Here is a 15,040-nt window from a genome sequence, read left to right as displayed (position 1 = left end):
GTGCCAAGCAGAGATTCTCAAATTTGCTGACAGATTCTTTTTCCCATGTATTTATTGGTGCTTGCTTAGTATGTACCAAACCTTTAGTTCTCATGTATTTATATCTCACTGATAACAACCCTATAAAATAGGTTCAATGGTTATCCCCTCTTAACTCATGAGGAACTGAGACTCAAGGAAGTTAAATGCTTTGACCAAAATTTCTCAGCTAATCAACAGCAGACACAGGGACCCACTGGCATCTGATTTAAAGGCCATCCTCTGTATCATTGCACATGTTATAGTCTCTCAACTCACAATTAATACTTTTAAAAAATCTATTTTAGTGCATTTAAAATTGAATTGTAAAAGTGTTTTATGTTCCTTCAGAAGTTAGTTTCTAGGTAAACTCTCTGACAAGAAAGGTAGATGGTCTACCCTATTTTCATTGGATGTTTAGATTTTATTTTGCCATGTATATATTTTTTGTCTTTTTTACTGTACATTGAATGCAGTGATTACCTGTTCATATGTGATTGCACAAGACCACATTAAAATAATGGCAGGCATCAAAAACAAAACAAAACAAGTCATAACCTAAATGTCCACCAACAGACACAAATATATGAATTGCACTATATTCAAAAATTGCAATTCTATACAATAGTGAAAATGAAGGAACTAGAGGCAAGTATGTTAACACAGACAAATCTCAAAGTTTTTTGAAAGTTGCAGGTTAGATACATAAAATGTTATTTAGATAAAGTTTAAAATATTCAAAATGTTAGTATAAATTATTCAGAGGCATAAATATTTAGTAATAAGGTAGTTGTCATTCTTGAGTAAGGAGAATTGAATAACTGATTAAGAAGGATATATAGCATGTTTGACAAGATCTTGGTATTTGCTAGTATCAGGGGATACATGCGCACAAGCACACAAATACTAATAAATACATTAATATAATGGGGTTAGAAAAGCCTTACACAGCAGATCAGGTAAGTCACATGTTAGCAGTAGATTATTTTAGCCATCCACAGAGCACTAGCCTTGTCTGACATTGCAGTTAGTGGAGATACTAGTATTTAAATTTCTCCATTATTCCTTCCTTTGGATGAAGACACATATACTCCCATTAGAAGGAATAAGATACAATAAAGCATAATATTAAAATGGTATCATATGGGAATATGTCATCTCACTTGCATTAATTCATCATTCATTAGTTCATCAGAATAGCTGATGAAAAAGATCTAGCCATTGCTCCCAAGCAGCTTACTACTTATGAGGGTAACAAATCACATAAAAATGGTTCTCATGAGGGGTTGAATTTGACATGCATTCAATAAACACATGACGAATGGGGAGACCAGCAGGAGGTTTCTGACTTCTAACTTTACATAGCCTTTTATGCATCTTTTTTTTTAATATATCATCAATTTATCATTATTTACCTGGCTTTGTCTTTATTGTTGAATCTAACTCCCTCCTACTGAATTTCCTTTTTAAGGGTAAGACTTTTGGCTTTTTAAAATATATATATTTACATCCATCATAAAATCCATGTGACCATCTTTTATCTAGTACCATCTTGAGTTAAATTCAAATGATTTGGATTGACAGCAACCTCATCGCCAGAGCTGCCTGGAGAATGACGGTGGCCAGTGGCTAATGCTATATGGTATATTAACTAAAGATAGACAGTGCGCTGTAGCCAGGGATCTGAGAGTTGTTTTGAGGTCAGAACATGCTAGTCTGTCAAAAGTGTTTAGTTGTAGTAATTGGATTTATGATTTGCACCTGGTTTCAATGGAGCATAGTGCTTTTCAATGGCCAAGGTTGGACGCTTAGCTGGAATGTGCTGACGTGACCAGCCTACTGAGAGCACCCAACCACCAGTAAATTCAGGGCCTCCTTGTACCAAGATGCTTCAGTTGCATGCAGATAATGGTTCAAGATCTGTAGGCAAAGGATATCTCATGTAGTCTAATGGTGTGAGAAAAATGGCAACTAAGTCTGAAATTTCCTGACTCCATCCAGGGCATATCCTCTTTCTGCCGTTGCTGTACTATATGTTTTGCCTGAATTAAGGGTGTCAATGACTATAAACTGACACCTGTGAGTCCCACAGCAAATGAGTACTTAGGGTAATTAAGATGTAATTCACTCATAGTAATCCCTCAAAAATAAGATAAATAAACAATGAATGCAAGAGAGATTTGCACAAGGCTTGTTAGGGTTTCAAAGAAGACAGGTCTTCTTGCAGTGTTTATGAATTAGGAGAAATTTCAGCTGGGTCTCAAAGAAGTGGATAAGCTTCAAATAAACATGGAAAGGATGCCAGGCAGAGGGCACATTCTAGAAATGACGGAAAGGATGTGTGGTGGATACTGTGGTGCTTACACTCCCGGGAACAGCCCTTATTTTAATGGCTGGCCCACAGCAGTATACAAAGGCCTAACCTCTTTGCCACAAGGCAGAATAACTCTGAAGGGTCTTCTAGTTCCAGAGTTCCCTGTGGAATTGGGGAGGGGGTAGTTGATTGTGATGCTTTCACATCCTCACAGATGTTGTTGTCAATGGCATTCCCCAGTAAATTTCCTGCTGGCAAACCTCCATCTCAGAGTCTTTCCCCTTCTCCCCCCACTAGCCCCGGAAAAACTGAACTATATCAGAGAGGGAGAAGACTTGTTAGAGGTACAGTCTAGTTTGGCTAGAAAATGGAGTAAGTAAGGATGAATGAACATTGGATGAGGTTGGAAAGATAGGCTGGAGCAAATCAAGCAAGGCCTTCCTTAATAGACTAAAGAGTTGGGATTTTTATTCAATGGATGATATAAATTCATTAAATATTCCTAGCATGGGAATAATATTTTCAAGTTTATTCACACAAAAGTCAAACTGGCAGTATTTTGTAGCAGGGATCTCCAAAACACCCTACAAGATGATCAACGGAGGTGGGAGAAGCATCATTTGAACTTCTATTTATTATAATTTATATGTAAAAGAAAAAGAAATTAAGCTTCATCAATATGAACATATGATTTAAACTAATGTCTTCACATGGTCATGTGATGCATATGGCACTTCAGGGAAGGGGGCAGTTCCACAATGCAGTGTCATTTTTTATTGCTGTTGTTCTCTTTCAAAATATAGTGATGTGTTAGAGTGTGGATCATTGCATAAGTGGATTGATAGATTTTTAAAAATTGACATGTAACTAAAGCAACTCTCATGAAACGGGACGTTGGAATAGATTAAAAATTTCCCCACAAATTAAGTATAGATTTAAAAAAAGACTAGCAATTCAAACATAAAGAACAAGAAACTAGTGTAAATAAACTTCTACTTCTAATACAACCTCTTTTTCAGCTACATTGCAAGACTAAAGGCAAAGGTTATCTAATGGGAAAAGTCAGACAAAAATACTTGATAATTTCAAGAAGATAACTTGAAATATGGATTTATACCCATTTCATTAACTGTGAACTCTGTTCTAAGGAACCCCATGTTCATTGAGATATTAACTAATAATGGAATAAAGGCCTCAGGAATATTCAGGGCATTTAAAATATTGATTTTATCTTTTCATCATTTGAGTGTCTATTTGGGGGGGCATTATTACAATGTGCACAGGGATATTTATGTAGGATTGTATGTATGTAATTTATACTCACTAGGGTTTGATTATTAAAAACATAAAGATGACATGATCATAAAACCACTAGTTTAGTGAATGGATTGGTGAGAAAGGAACCAGAAACAATTTTAATGCATGTTCAATTTGAAGTATCAGCTGGATAATTCAACAATTTATGTTGCTATAATGATAACAAAAGCAACTAGTATCATAGATAATCAATTATTTGCCAAGTTCTATCCAAAGCACTTTACAAGCTTCAGGCATTTATCCCTCACAACACATTTATAAGCCAAGTACTCTTATTTCATACGAGGGATCTAAGGCTTAAAGAAGCTAGAAAACTCTTCCAAGGCCGCCAGCCAGGCAGAGGCAGCTCCAAGAAAGAAACCCAGAACTGCCTAACTCCAAAGTATGTGCACTGCACACACCATTTTGCTTGGCTCCCCACTGAGATCAACTCAATGAAAGCATATGCCCAGACCGAGGACGTGAGGGGCTGAAACACACAGAACCTCAACAGAAGGGAAATCAAGATGCTGTGGCTGGGGTTAATTAATCAGTATAATTTGCGGCAGCTCTAAACAGTGCAGCAATGAGACTTTTTCCAGCAAAGCTCCATAGCCCGGGGCAGAGACAGTAGATGATAGAAGTAAGAATTAGCAAAAATAAGGAAAGAACAATAGAATTTCAAAGAGCCAAGCTTATTATAAATGGGAAATCTAGTGTTGAATGGATTAATTCAATCTGAGTCAGGAGATAAGCAGTACCAGAAGGGCACAAGGAAAGAGAGAAGGGGTTTGAGGAGTGGGGAGATTAGAACCAAAGCTAAATGCAGTCTACTCTAAGACTCTGGGACAGGAATATTAAAATTCAAGACCTTCATCATATAGAAGTCCAAGGGACACTGTGGCCCACGTTGCAGCTGTACCAACATATAACCATGGAGAGCTGATGTGGTGACAAGTGTACTTTGTCATGGCCATCATTAATTAATAGCTGGATTAACACCCAGCACCAACTATGCATGGACTCAGACACTGAATTAAATGCATCACCTCATTAAACTGTGCCTAGATATCATGGGGTAGAAATGATCATGTCTCTGATAATTTAACATGTAATTAAATTGAAGAGCAGAAATACAAAGCTATGGGAGCACTGGAAAGCTAAAGCAAAATTATATGGGAATTGTGAGCTTCAGCATATAGAAGAGGATTCAAGCCAAAGAACTAACGGACTTTAAAGATAAACCCTGCTGACTTCTTCAGATCTGCCCAGAGCCTCCTTCTAGGAGATAGGATGGGCAGGCCTCAGTATTTCCCAGAGTTACATCCCTTTCTCCCTTCCCCTCTAGAAAATGAAAGCGCTTCTATTCATCCCTTTTGCCTTGGGCTACTTCTACTCTAAATATGCCAGTGATTTCAGAAAACGACAGGGGAAAATAGAATGTTACAGAAAAGAGGCAAACTAAAATTTTGACAATATGGAGGAAATAATTTTGCCAGCAAAATATTTTAAAGACTAACAAAGAATTACACGTAGGTACATTGAGGAAGTTATACCTGGTAGCAAATTCTCTTCAGTGACAAAACAATACCAACGTAAGGCAACACGCGGCGCGGGTGGCTGCGGTCAGCAAATGGACTCTAACTTGTTCCCCAAGAGCTTCCTGCTCAGGGCATATCCCACCCCCCCATCACCTTCTACCTGGAGGAACCCTTATTAGCATCCCTCAAGGCCTAGTTGAAACAATATTTCTTTCTCTAATCCCCCTTGTCATAAAAACACCTCCTTCCTTCAACTCTCAGAGCACTTAGTATCCCTCTAGTGACTGAACAAATGGTACTTTTGAAACCCAGAATTTCATAACATCAGCTTCCCTGTCCACCCTTCCATTCAGATACCTGGTGCCAGGCGCTGGGGACGCAAATAGGAACAGCACAGGCCTTGTGCTCATTCTCATGGAGACTGCAGCTCAGCAAGGAAGACAAGCACTTTACAGATGATGGTGCAGCTAACTATTTAATCATACACTGCATGCAAGGAAGGATACTGCAGGGTGCTATGAGGGTGGCTATCCTTCTCTTCTCTAGAGTGGGAAGATGACCTTCCTGAGAAGTGACCTGTAAATTAGGTTCTAAAGGATGAGTAGGAGTTGGCAGGCGAACACCAGAGAACAGAGTGTGTCAGAGGAAAGAGGAGACCCAACTGCCACGGAGTGTGGGGCATTCTAATTACAGAGAGACCCATATGACTCGAGAAAGGGGCGGGATGAGAGGCTCAAAAGGATGAAGTCAATAACTCAAGAATTTGAGGGCCATTTTAGGGATATGAGGTCTTATCCCAAGTATAATGAGAAGAGTTTTAAGCGCCAAAATGACAGAATCAGACTGGCTTTACTCCTTTTGGGGGGGTGGGGGGTGCACGGTCTGGGAATCGAACCCGAGTCTCCTGCACGAAGGGCGAGCATTCTATCGCTGAACCACCCGTGCACGCCTGCTTTACTTTTTGGCCAATGGAGCTTATATCTTCTGAATTGTCGATTTTTTTTTTTTACCCATTCCCAGCACAATTCATCACACAGCAGGTTCTCAGAAAATATTTCTGAATGAAAGACCCACTCATTGGCTGATCATTTTTCATCAAGTAAGCTTACCGCCAGATTTTATTTATTCATCTGTATATAATAGCTGACACCGTGAAGGCATTAGCTTAATTAGAGTTGCAGCAAGATTGGGTAAAACAAATTAAAGTATAAGGAAAATTCCTCACCACGAGGGGGTAGGCATAGATGACCATACAGGCTGGGGCTAATTTCATCATTTGGAAGGGGTCATAGTGGGATGCCATAACAGCTTTTCTGACAATCCAAAGAAAAAATGATCAAAAGTGATTTCTTTCTGCCTTACCATTATTAAACTAATGGCTAAAATATTGAAGTACCCTATTTTCTTTTGTTTGGTTTTTGATTTGTATGTATGCATTTGGCTAAAAAGCTTAAACAAGCCATTATTGAACTATATGAAATAAGTTTTACATTCTATTTACTCTGAACCTACTCTCAGGTAGAATCTTCAAATATTAAGTTTTCATCTGGATTCTACTTAGGAGTCTTGACTCTCATATAAACAGAAAGATGGGGGGACAGGGGCCGTAATTACTGCAAAAATATATTGTTTAAAAGGCATGAGCAACAATTTTAATGCATATGTAAAATACTTCAGGACATGTTTATAAAACCAGTTGGCAACCTTCTGATACCCAAGAAGAAAATGAATAATCGCTCAAGAGCTCAGGAGAGACAGCCAGGTAGAGTTGATTACCTCCCTTGGTATTAAATTGATGCTTTTATTTCAAAGGGGCCACCTTTGGGTCACAAGTCATTGTTTCCAGAAGCAACTTAATTATGCTTGCTAGTATCTTTATAGAGAAGCTAGCATAACTCAAGAGCTGTGCTTCATTCTCAATTCACTCTTTAAGCTTATTTTTGTTTCTACTAAGTTGCTGGTACTTGGAGAGAGTGGAGAATTGCCATTCCTGATGCCCCGCTTAATTAAAGTCCTCTTTAAAAAAGCCCTTGTTGCCAGAGAATAGCTACAACTTTGGCAGAATTAGTGCTAAGTCTGTCAGCATGGCCCTGTGCCAGGGAATGCCAATCTTGACCCCTTGGAGGATGATTAGCAGAGAGAGGGTAGTTAAACCTTTGTCCCCCTTCAGTCTCAGCTTCTACTGGAATTGGCAAATACTATAATGACTGTTATTTAAGGAGCAACTGTCTACAAGGAACAGGACTAAGACCATCAAACCCCCTCACATAAGGCACCAAACAGTGACAACAGCTTCCTACCACTGCTGAAATGCAGCTCGGATCTCAACCAGTGCTCCAACGAGGAAAGAACATCACACTAGCAATCTTCTTCAGTTATCCACATCTTTAAATTTCCCTTCATATTACAGTTCTACTAGTAATAATACAAACAACAAAGTTCATACAATGCTCTATTCCTGTGCCATTTGTGTAATGGAACCGTAACGAACAGATATTATCAAGAATGTAAAATATGCATGGAATATAAGTGCTAAATGAATTTGTCATTTGAATAATATTGAGCAATAGGAACCATGGAAATATAAAGTGTTAAAAGAGATAGAGGGAAGGGAAGGGGCACTTGATACTTGGTGGGTAAAGAAAATTTGCAAAATTTAGAAATTAAAAAAAAAAGTAAAAAATCCCAAATTCCAAATTTCACATTTTAAATAAAATCATCTTAGTACCCATTTTCTACCTGTCTGAAATAATTTTTAGTACTTCTGAAGTTCCTTGAGATATCACGTATCTTCATGGTAGAAAATGAATCTATTGTAACTTTTAGCAAATTATAATAGAAATAATTCCACTATACAATGTAAGTTTTGATTGAATAACTTATCAGAATAAATTAAATAAACTATATATAAAGATCATTAAAAACATCAAATCACTCATCTTTGATTAAAATTCAATCTTTTGAATATATTCCTTTCTACTTTCAGAATTTTGTACACGACTCCAAAATATCTGGTCCATTCAAATAATAACTGGTTATATGTTTAACAAAATAAAACAAAAGCAAAAGTGAGAAGTCCAAATACTAGTCAAGTAAAGAGGCTATATATTTAGTTATTGACCTCCAGAACTACAGCCCATGTCTCTTCATTCATCCAAAAAGAATTATTAATTACCAATAATTGTGCAGGCACTATGCTCAGTCCCAGAGAGAAACACACAGCATTGCACAAACCACACAAAAATTCCTGCCATCATGGAAGTCATAGAAACTACTACTACAGTATTCTTTCAGCTATACAGAACATTTTGCCCTAGTATACACAAGTCTTCAGACGTCATTAGTAAAGACCACAATTACAAATAACAGATATTTTTGGCATCCATTCTCATAATCACATATGCATAAGAACACTTGGCACAGTTAAAGAGGCAATGAAACTGGTGACTTCTTATACATAAGAAGAAGGATACATAGCACTGTCACTTGTGGGTCAAGTTTTGGATAGCTAAGTAATACAGATTGAAATTAAAAATGACAGATGTTTACTGAAGTGAACTTTATTCCTTTTTATGGCTCAAGTGTTACTTTCAGGTGTGGATATTGTTATAACTGTTGGTCAATGTCTTTTGTAGCAATCACAGTTTCTTGGTCAATTCTGTCATAGGAGAGGTCATTGTCCTATAGGGAATATTTATCACTGATGATAATCCCAAATGGTGACTATTAAATCAATATTCCTGATTTCATGTTTGACCTTACTCAATTTTTAAGCATAGTGAATATTTTATATGACAATATAAAAGTATTCCCCACTCCTATTTTTTTTTAAAAAATGATGTTCAAATCTCATTGAAACATTACAACTAACTTTTTTTCTGAAGACCCAACACTTATTGGGTTTTCTACCAAGGAAGAAAAGAGAAACGCTGCTGTTCCACCTAAGTGGTATCAAGCATCTGTTTCCAAAAAGGCAGCTGTTTGAGGCACAAACGTAAGACCTTTTTGGTATTGCCTACTTCTCTACTTTTTTCAGAATGTATCTATGTCATTTAGATATGGGCAGAAGGTAGGAAATCTACATTCTAAGAAAATATTTGCCCCAAATTATTTGCTCCCCATCTCCTATCCTCACCCCCCACACACACTGATCCCAACAAAATAAACAAGCAAATAATTAATCTACTCATTTTCTAAAACATACCAAAGATTAAACGGAATTATAGATGCAGGTAAATGGATAAATAAACAGTTCTTAAAGCCAAAGAGAGGGCTCTGGCCCCAGGAGATAGTCCCAATTGCAGGCAGATGTGGCATGAGAAAAGTAGGCTTAAGAAACGGAAAAGATTACTGTGTGACCTGTGCTAAGGGAACTAGTATTTTGTACCAAAAAAAAAAAAAAAAAGTGTGGCTGGATACATAGCTAAAATACTAAGCTAAAATTGCTATAGAAACCAGAGAAAAATGAAAACACTGTGAAAAATATATATATTTGTCTATTTCATACTTCAAATCCAAGCTTATCATCTTAAAGGCAGGACCCAGGATGTCAACTGCATTAAGTAGATCTAGCCTTAACCTGGAACTTTATTTCCTGTGATACATCATTGTGGTGTTTGATTTTACATCTGTGGCAGTAACGTGCATTTGTTCCAAAATGAATTTCATGCTCAACTTGTTTTTCTTAATTAAACTTCCTTTAGCAATTTCTAATATGTGTATTATTAAAACTCATTAGTCCCATCCAGGCTTGCCTGTCATTTTTTGGCTACACATTCATATACTGAAGGGCTCTGTTGCTATACATAAGAAGAAAATTAAATAATAAATATGGAGACTTGAACGTTTTATGAGTGTCAGAATGAGAGATGCCTGCAAGGCCCGTAAGGTTTCACACAAAAGAGGCATTACTGCTGAAGCTAACATGCTGACACATCTCTGATCTATAAAATCTGCAATAATGGCAGCAGTAAAGCGTTCTGCCATTGACTAGAATTTCTCCTACATGCAACGAAATAGACACAGAAGAGATTATATTGACTGTTGTAAAAAGAATTCATATAAAAATCCCTCAGAAGTTTAATGCCAAATAATTTCAAATGCCTGGGGTGATTTACTAGTTTTCTCTAACTTCAGTTGAGCTTAGAGTTGACAGTCCTTCTCTTCCACACAAGTTTGCTAACAAATGGTATGTAGGGGAAAGGGGGTTCGTGAAGGCAGTGATAATTCACATCTTTTTATAACAATATAGTCATATTTGACATTGTCCATGGGATTCCATTAGTAACAAAATGAACATAACCAAACCTGTGACTGTTAAGGAATCATTCTTCTTAGAAACAGTTGAGGATGTTGCATCCTACAAGATTAAGCCCTCTTTGCTCAAAAATGTTTAATTATCTTTTAAGAGTCATTAAAAATGATACCCCAGATTCATCAAGAATGTTCACTATTTTTTGTTATTTTGAGATATAAAGATTGAAACTTCAAAATCATTGCAAGCTTTCTTTTCTTTTCCTTTTTTTCTTTGCATTTCTTAATCAGGCAAAAAGAGATGGAAGATTTACAATTTAGGATTCCATGTGCTAAAATTCAGCAAATCATTTTTAAAAAAGGATTGCCTTTTTCTTTTTTGCTTCCAATTAAATGTGCCTAGTAATTGTCTTTTAAAAAATATTGGTTAATGTGAAACATTTAACTCTCTTGAGTATCTCAATATCAGAGAAGGAAGCTTTAGTAAATGTGTTCGCCTTCCCTGAATGTTAGGCCAGTTAGAACACATGGGAAGCTTTCGAGGGACAGGTGCCGCTGTCAAGCAATGCTATAGCAAATTCAGCATCAGTTTCTCCATAGTGATAAGCTTTGAGGAACACAATGCTATTTCTTGTCACTTCCATTAGGAAATGTATTTCCAGTTTGCAGAGCCACTTGGGGAATTCCATTCTTTTTCTCTAAACGAACCCATTCTGTGTTACTCTGAAGAACCGCTGACCAAGGCCACCATATTCTTTTTAATTATCATAACAAAAATCACGTGTTTAGATAAGATAGCACAAAATGCAATTAATTTCCCAAGGAAATTCTTCAGTTTTTTTCAACAGTTTTTAGAATCATTCACTCTGTTAGTGGAGAACATTTATCTAACTGGATACTTTGCACTTCATTTACTGACTATGGCTTTAAAACTTGTCATGTGTCAGTTTTTGTTTAATTTATTTCCATATTTACTGGTGTATTGGCTTTCAAGGTTGGAATCTACCACCTACAGAGTTAATCCAAGCTTTGGATAGGAACTTCTTGAAGAAAAACAAAGAAGACACCCGCCCCCCCAAAAAAGACGATACCAAAGAGCAGGTCAATTTCCCCTATTCTTTCCCACTGCCAAAAGAGAATGTAATGAATGAGTAGAAAACATCAATTATTTTTGACAGAGAAAAGTATTGTTCAACCACTAAAAGGCATTTTCAGCTAAGGCTTCTGCTTTAGCACTGACACATTCCAGGACCACTAGTTCAATGTGTACAAACTTCGCAAATTAACCTTTAGAAAAGTTTTTTCATCTTTTAAATTTTCCATCTACTTTTAAATCAATAGTCAATTGTCAACATTCATGTTCTCTATTACTCTAAAAAGGGAAGTCTCAACCCACCTACCCTTCACTTTCATTATTTATTGGTTATTTTCACCAAATCTATTATTTGCTAGCTGACTTTTTATTTTATTTTTTTTTTTTTAAAGGAAAGACAGAGAGAAGGAAGGAAGGATAGAAGGAAGGAAGGAAGGAAGAAAGGGAAACATTTTTAAACATTTTCTTGTTTTATTGTATTCTGTTTCTCCGTTTTTGTTACATGGGCTGGGGCCGGGAATCGAACCGAGGTCCTCCGGCATAGCAGGCAAGCACTTTGCCCGCTGAGCCACCGCGGCCCGCCCGTTAGCTGACTTTTTAAAATTAAAACTTTGAAAGCATATGTTAAATATTACTGGATTGTGTGGCTAGAGCTGTGGCTAGAAAGAACCAATACACATAACATCCATTCTACTAGTTCCAGACTGCACATAAAGCACGTGACTTAGAGCAGCAGGAATTAAAGGCAAACCCAGCCTCCAAGATATCTCTTCAAGGAGTACCAATTGATCTTTCAAAAACTATTCCTTGCTATTTCTTTAATCCTTTGAAAAGCTTGCACAGAGCCTGCAGAATCAGGAAGTATCTAACTTTTATACTTCAGTGTTCTTGGGAGACAAAAGTTGTATATTTTGTTGTTTCATCTTCAAAATATATAGGAAAAGCATGTGCTTGCTTCAGAATTAGATTTAAGAAACAAACACACACACAAATCCAATAAGAAAGTTTGGTGAGGTTCCTCCTTTAATAACCAGAACGTCTGATATAAATGGAATTCCTGAAATAAGTATTTGGAAGGATGAGTGTGCTTCAGATGACATTGAAGAGTTGCCTTCTAATGAGTTCACATATAATGGAGACACCTCAGTGTTGAAATCCTAAAGGTATCTACATACATTTTACAATCCGTAAATAGACACCCTTAAAAATATATTTTATGCTTTTCTTCAAAAGATTAAAAGGTGCAAAATTCAGTGTTTTATATTTTAAAAATTATCTCCACTTTATTTCATTGCACTTGAATGTCTGAACGTTTAAAAATTTAACAAATGGCCGTAAATAGAAAAATTCAACTAAATTTATTATACTGAGGTGTCAGAGGGAAAGGGGGTGGGTTCATTAACCTATTTATCACAGGACTGGGCATATATACTCTATATTCATCCCTTAAATAAATTGGTTATTTATAGGCAATTGTTCTGAACCCATGTAGACTCCAAAATTGATTCAGAATAGTATGCTTCTCCGGATTCTAAAGCAAGTTTTAGTTTTCTAAGTCAATTAATAGTCACTAATTTGAGTGATTCATTTTAATTATATGTGCTGGAATTGATCTTCCGTCTACAAATAAAGATGAGTTTTCTTAAGAGCTACAAAATAATAATAATAATAAAAGTCGTACAATAAATATAGAGGAAAACAATTCCCCTGAATTCAGATGTAGGAAAATGTCTGGGAGAGCGCACAGCTCAGTCGGAAAGAAAAGGCAGTAAGCGGCGAGGCAGGCAGGCAGGGCAGGGACGCGTCAGAAATGCAGCCGGCTCCTGGTGCACTGGGCAGCCTGGGCCCTCGGCAAAAGGGCTGCGACGCCGTCTTGGACTCGTCCAACTCGGAGAAAGTTACCTCGGACTGTGCGATGGAAAGTCAGGCGAGTGAATTACAAGACAACATGCGTGACCAGTCCTCCACCTCTACCGTCTCTATCCGATGGAATGACCCTGTAACCCTTTTCTGTTCAACGGAAGAAAAAGGGAGGAGGAAGGGGGCAGGGAGAGGGAGAGGGAGAGGGAGACGGGGACAGATGAAAGCGGCCAAGCCCCCCAGCGAAATTCCCCCAGAAGCCAAGACAGTCGCCCTAGCCGCGGCGGCGGCGGAAGCAGCAGCAATTTGGACTTGGACTTTCCCCTCCCCACGCAGTGCCTCCAAGGCACCGCTGCCCCCTCTTCCTTAAAGTATCCCTAGGCGAAGCCACTGGATCCTGGAGGAAGCCCTCATCTGAGAGCACTGCAAGGCGAAGTTGAGAGCCTGGAGGACGGCTCGGCTTCCCCGCCGACGCCGCGGTCTAGGTGGCTCCCTGGCGACCCGCCCCGAGAAGCGCGAGGTGGTTTCGCAGCCCCACGTCGTCCCTCGGCTCGGGGCGCAGCGCCCGCATCACCTTCCGCACAGTGACACAGACCCGGGCAGCCCCCTCCCCAATAAAACAGCCACAAACTTACCCTCAGCAACAGAAATCCACGGAGGGAGCCCCCTCATCGTGCCCCAGTCCCCTTCCAGTAATTCAAGGAGACAGTTTTTACAACACTTCGCCGTCAAATTCCAGCTGGAATGGTCAAAGTGTTTTCCAGTTTCTAGACGCTTTTTATAAAATCTTGAGGACGCGGTAATTCTCGCTTCGGGATGCAAGACGCTTCCGTTTTTTCCTCCTTTAAGCAGCCGCAAACCCCAGTTTTCTACAACCCTCCTCCACCTTTTTATTCACCCACGGACACTTCCAAAACGTGTCGATTGATCCTTTTTCCTTTCCAGATGTGACTACGATTCAGAATCCTCGGGACCCGAAGCCACCTCCACTTAAATCCGACCATCAGGCAACAAACACAAATCATCAAACAACGTTACTTCTTAGCTGCAATCAAATAATCCTACTAATCCAATAGATTTATCTCGATTGGAAATTGACCTCAAAAATGAATTCCCGGTGCTGATGTCTAGTGGAGCGATTTCGTAGCCCTGTTCGGATGACCGAAGAACTGTGGATTCTTTCTTTCCTTTCTCTCTCTCTTTCTTTCTTTTTAAAATCTTTTTGGATTCTGGGTGCACTGCTCGCAAAAATGCCGAGGACCCTGGTTTTCCCCTAATATAGGTTTCTACTCCAAATCGGTGCAGGGTGAAAAATGGTACAAAGATACCCCTAGTGGCTGGAGACGATATTGCAGGGATCTTTTTTTATTTTTTTTTCATTCCCTCTCACTTTTTTTTTTTTTCCCTCCCCTTCTAGATAACTGACTGCTGTAGTAGTTAAACGGGAAAAAAGACTGAGCCCAGATTAACATAAATAGTATATGACTACTTGTAGAAATCGTCTGATCTCTCCCCTTTGTTTTACTTTTAAAGACAGCATCTTCTGTGCTGGAGTCTCTCCAGTATTGCATCTTTTTTCTTCAGAATTTTCCGCTATGGCATTTAATAGCTAAAAGGCCAATTTGGGGGGTGGCTCCGTTATTTGGAAGCAAATGTATTTGTTTC

General features: G+C 38.3%; 1 protein-coding gene across 1 annotated transcript in view; it reads right to left on the bottom strand.

Annotated features, from left to right (window-relative positions):
• The window catches only part of NLGN1 (neuroligin 1), a 714,506-nt gene extending 699,837 nt beyond the window's left edge, over positions 1-14,669 (bottom strand). The window contains exon 1 of the mRNA XM_077161064.1: positions 14,011-14,669. The gene's annotated coding sequence lies outside the window, so the exon portion shown is untranslated. The remainder of the gene's footprint in view (positions 1-14,010) is intronic.
• Between the last annotated feature and the right edge of the window lie 371 nt (positions 14,670-15,040).

This window comes from Tamandua tetradactyla, chromosome 5, assembly GCF_023851605.1.
Source record: "Tamandua tetradactyla isolate mTamTet1 chromosome 5, mTamTet1.pri, whole genome shotgun sequence".
Classification (NCBI taxonomy): domain Eukaryota; kingdom Metazoa; phylum Chordata; class Mammalia; order Pilosa; family Myrmecophagidae; genus Tamandua; species Tamandua tetradactyla.
This window is presented reverse-complemented; position numbering and strand designations above follow the sequence as displayed.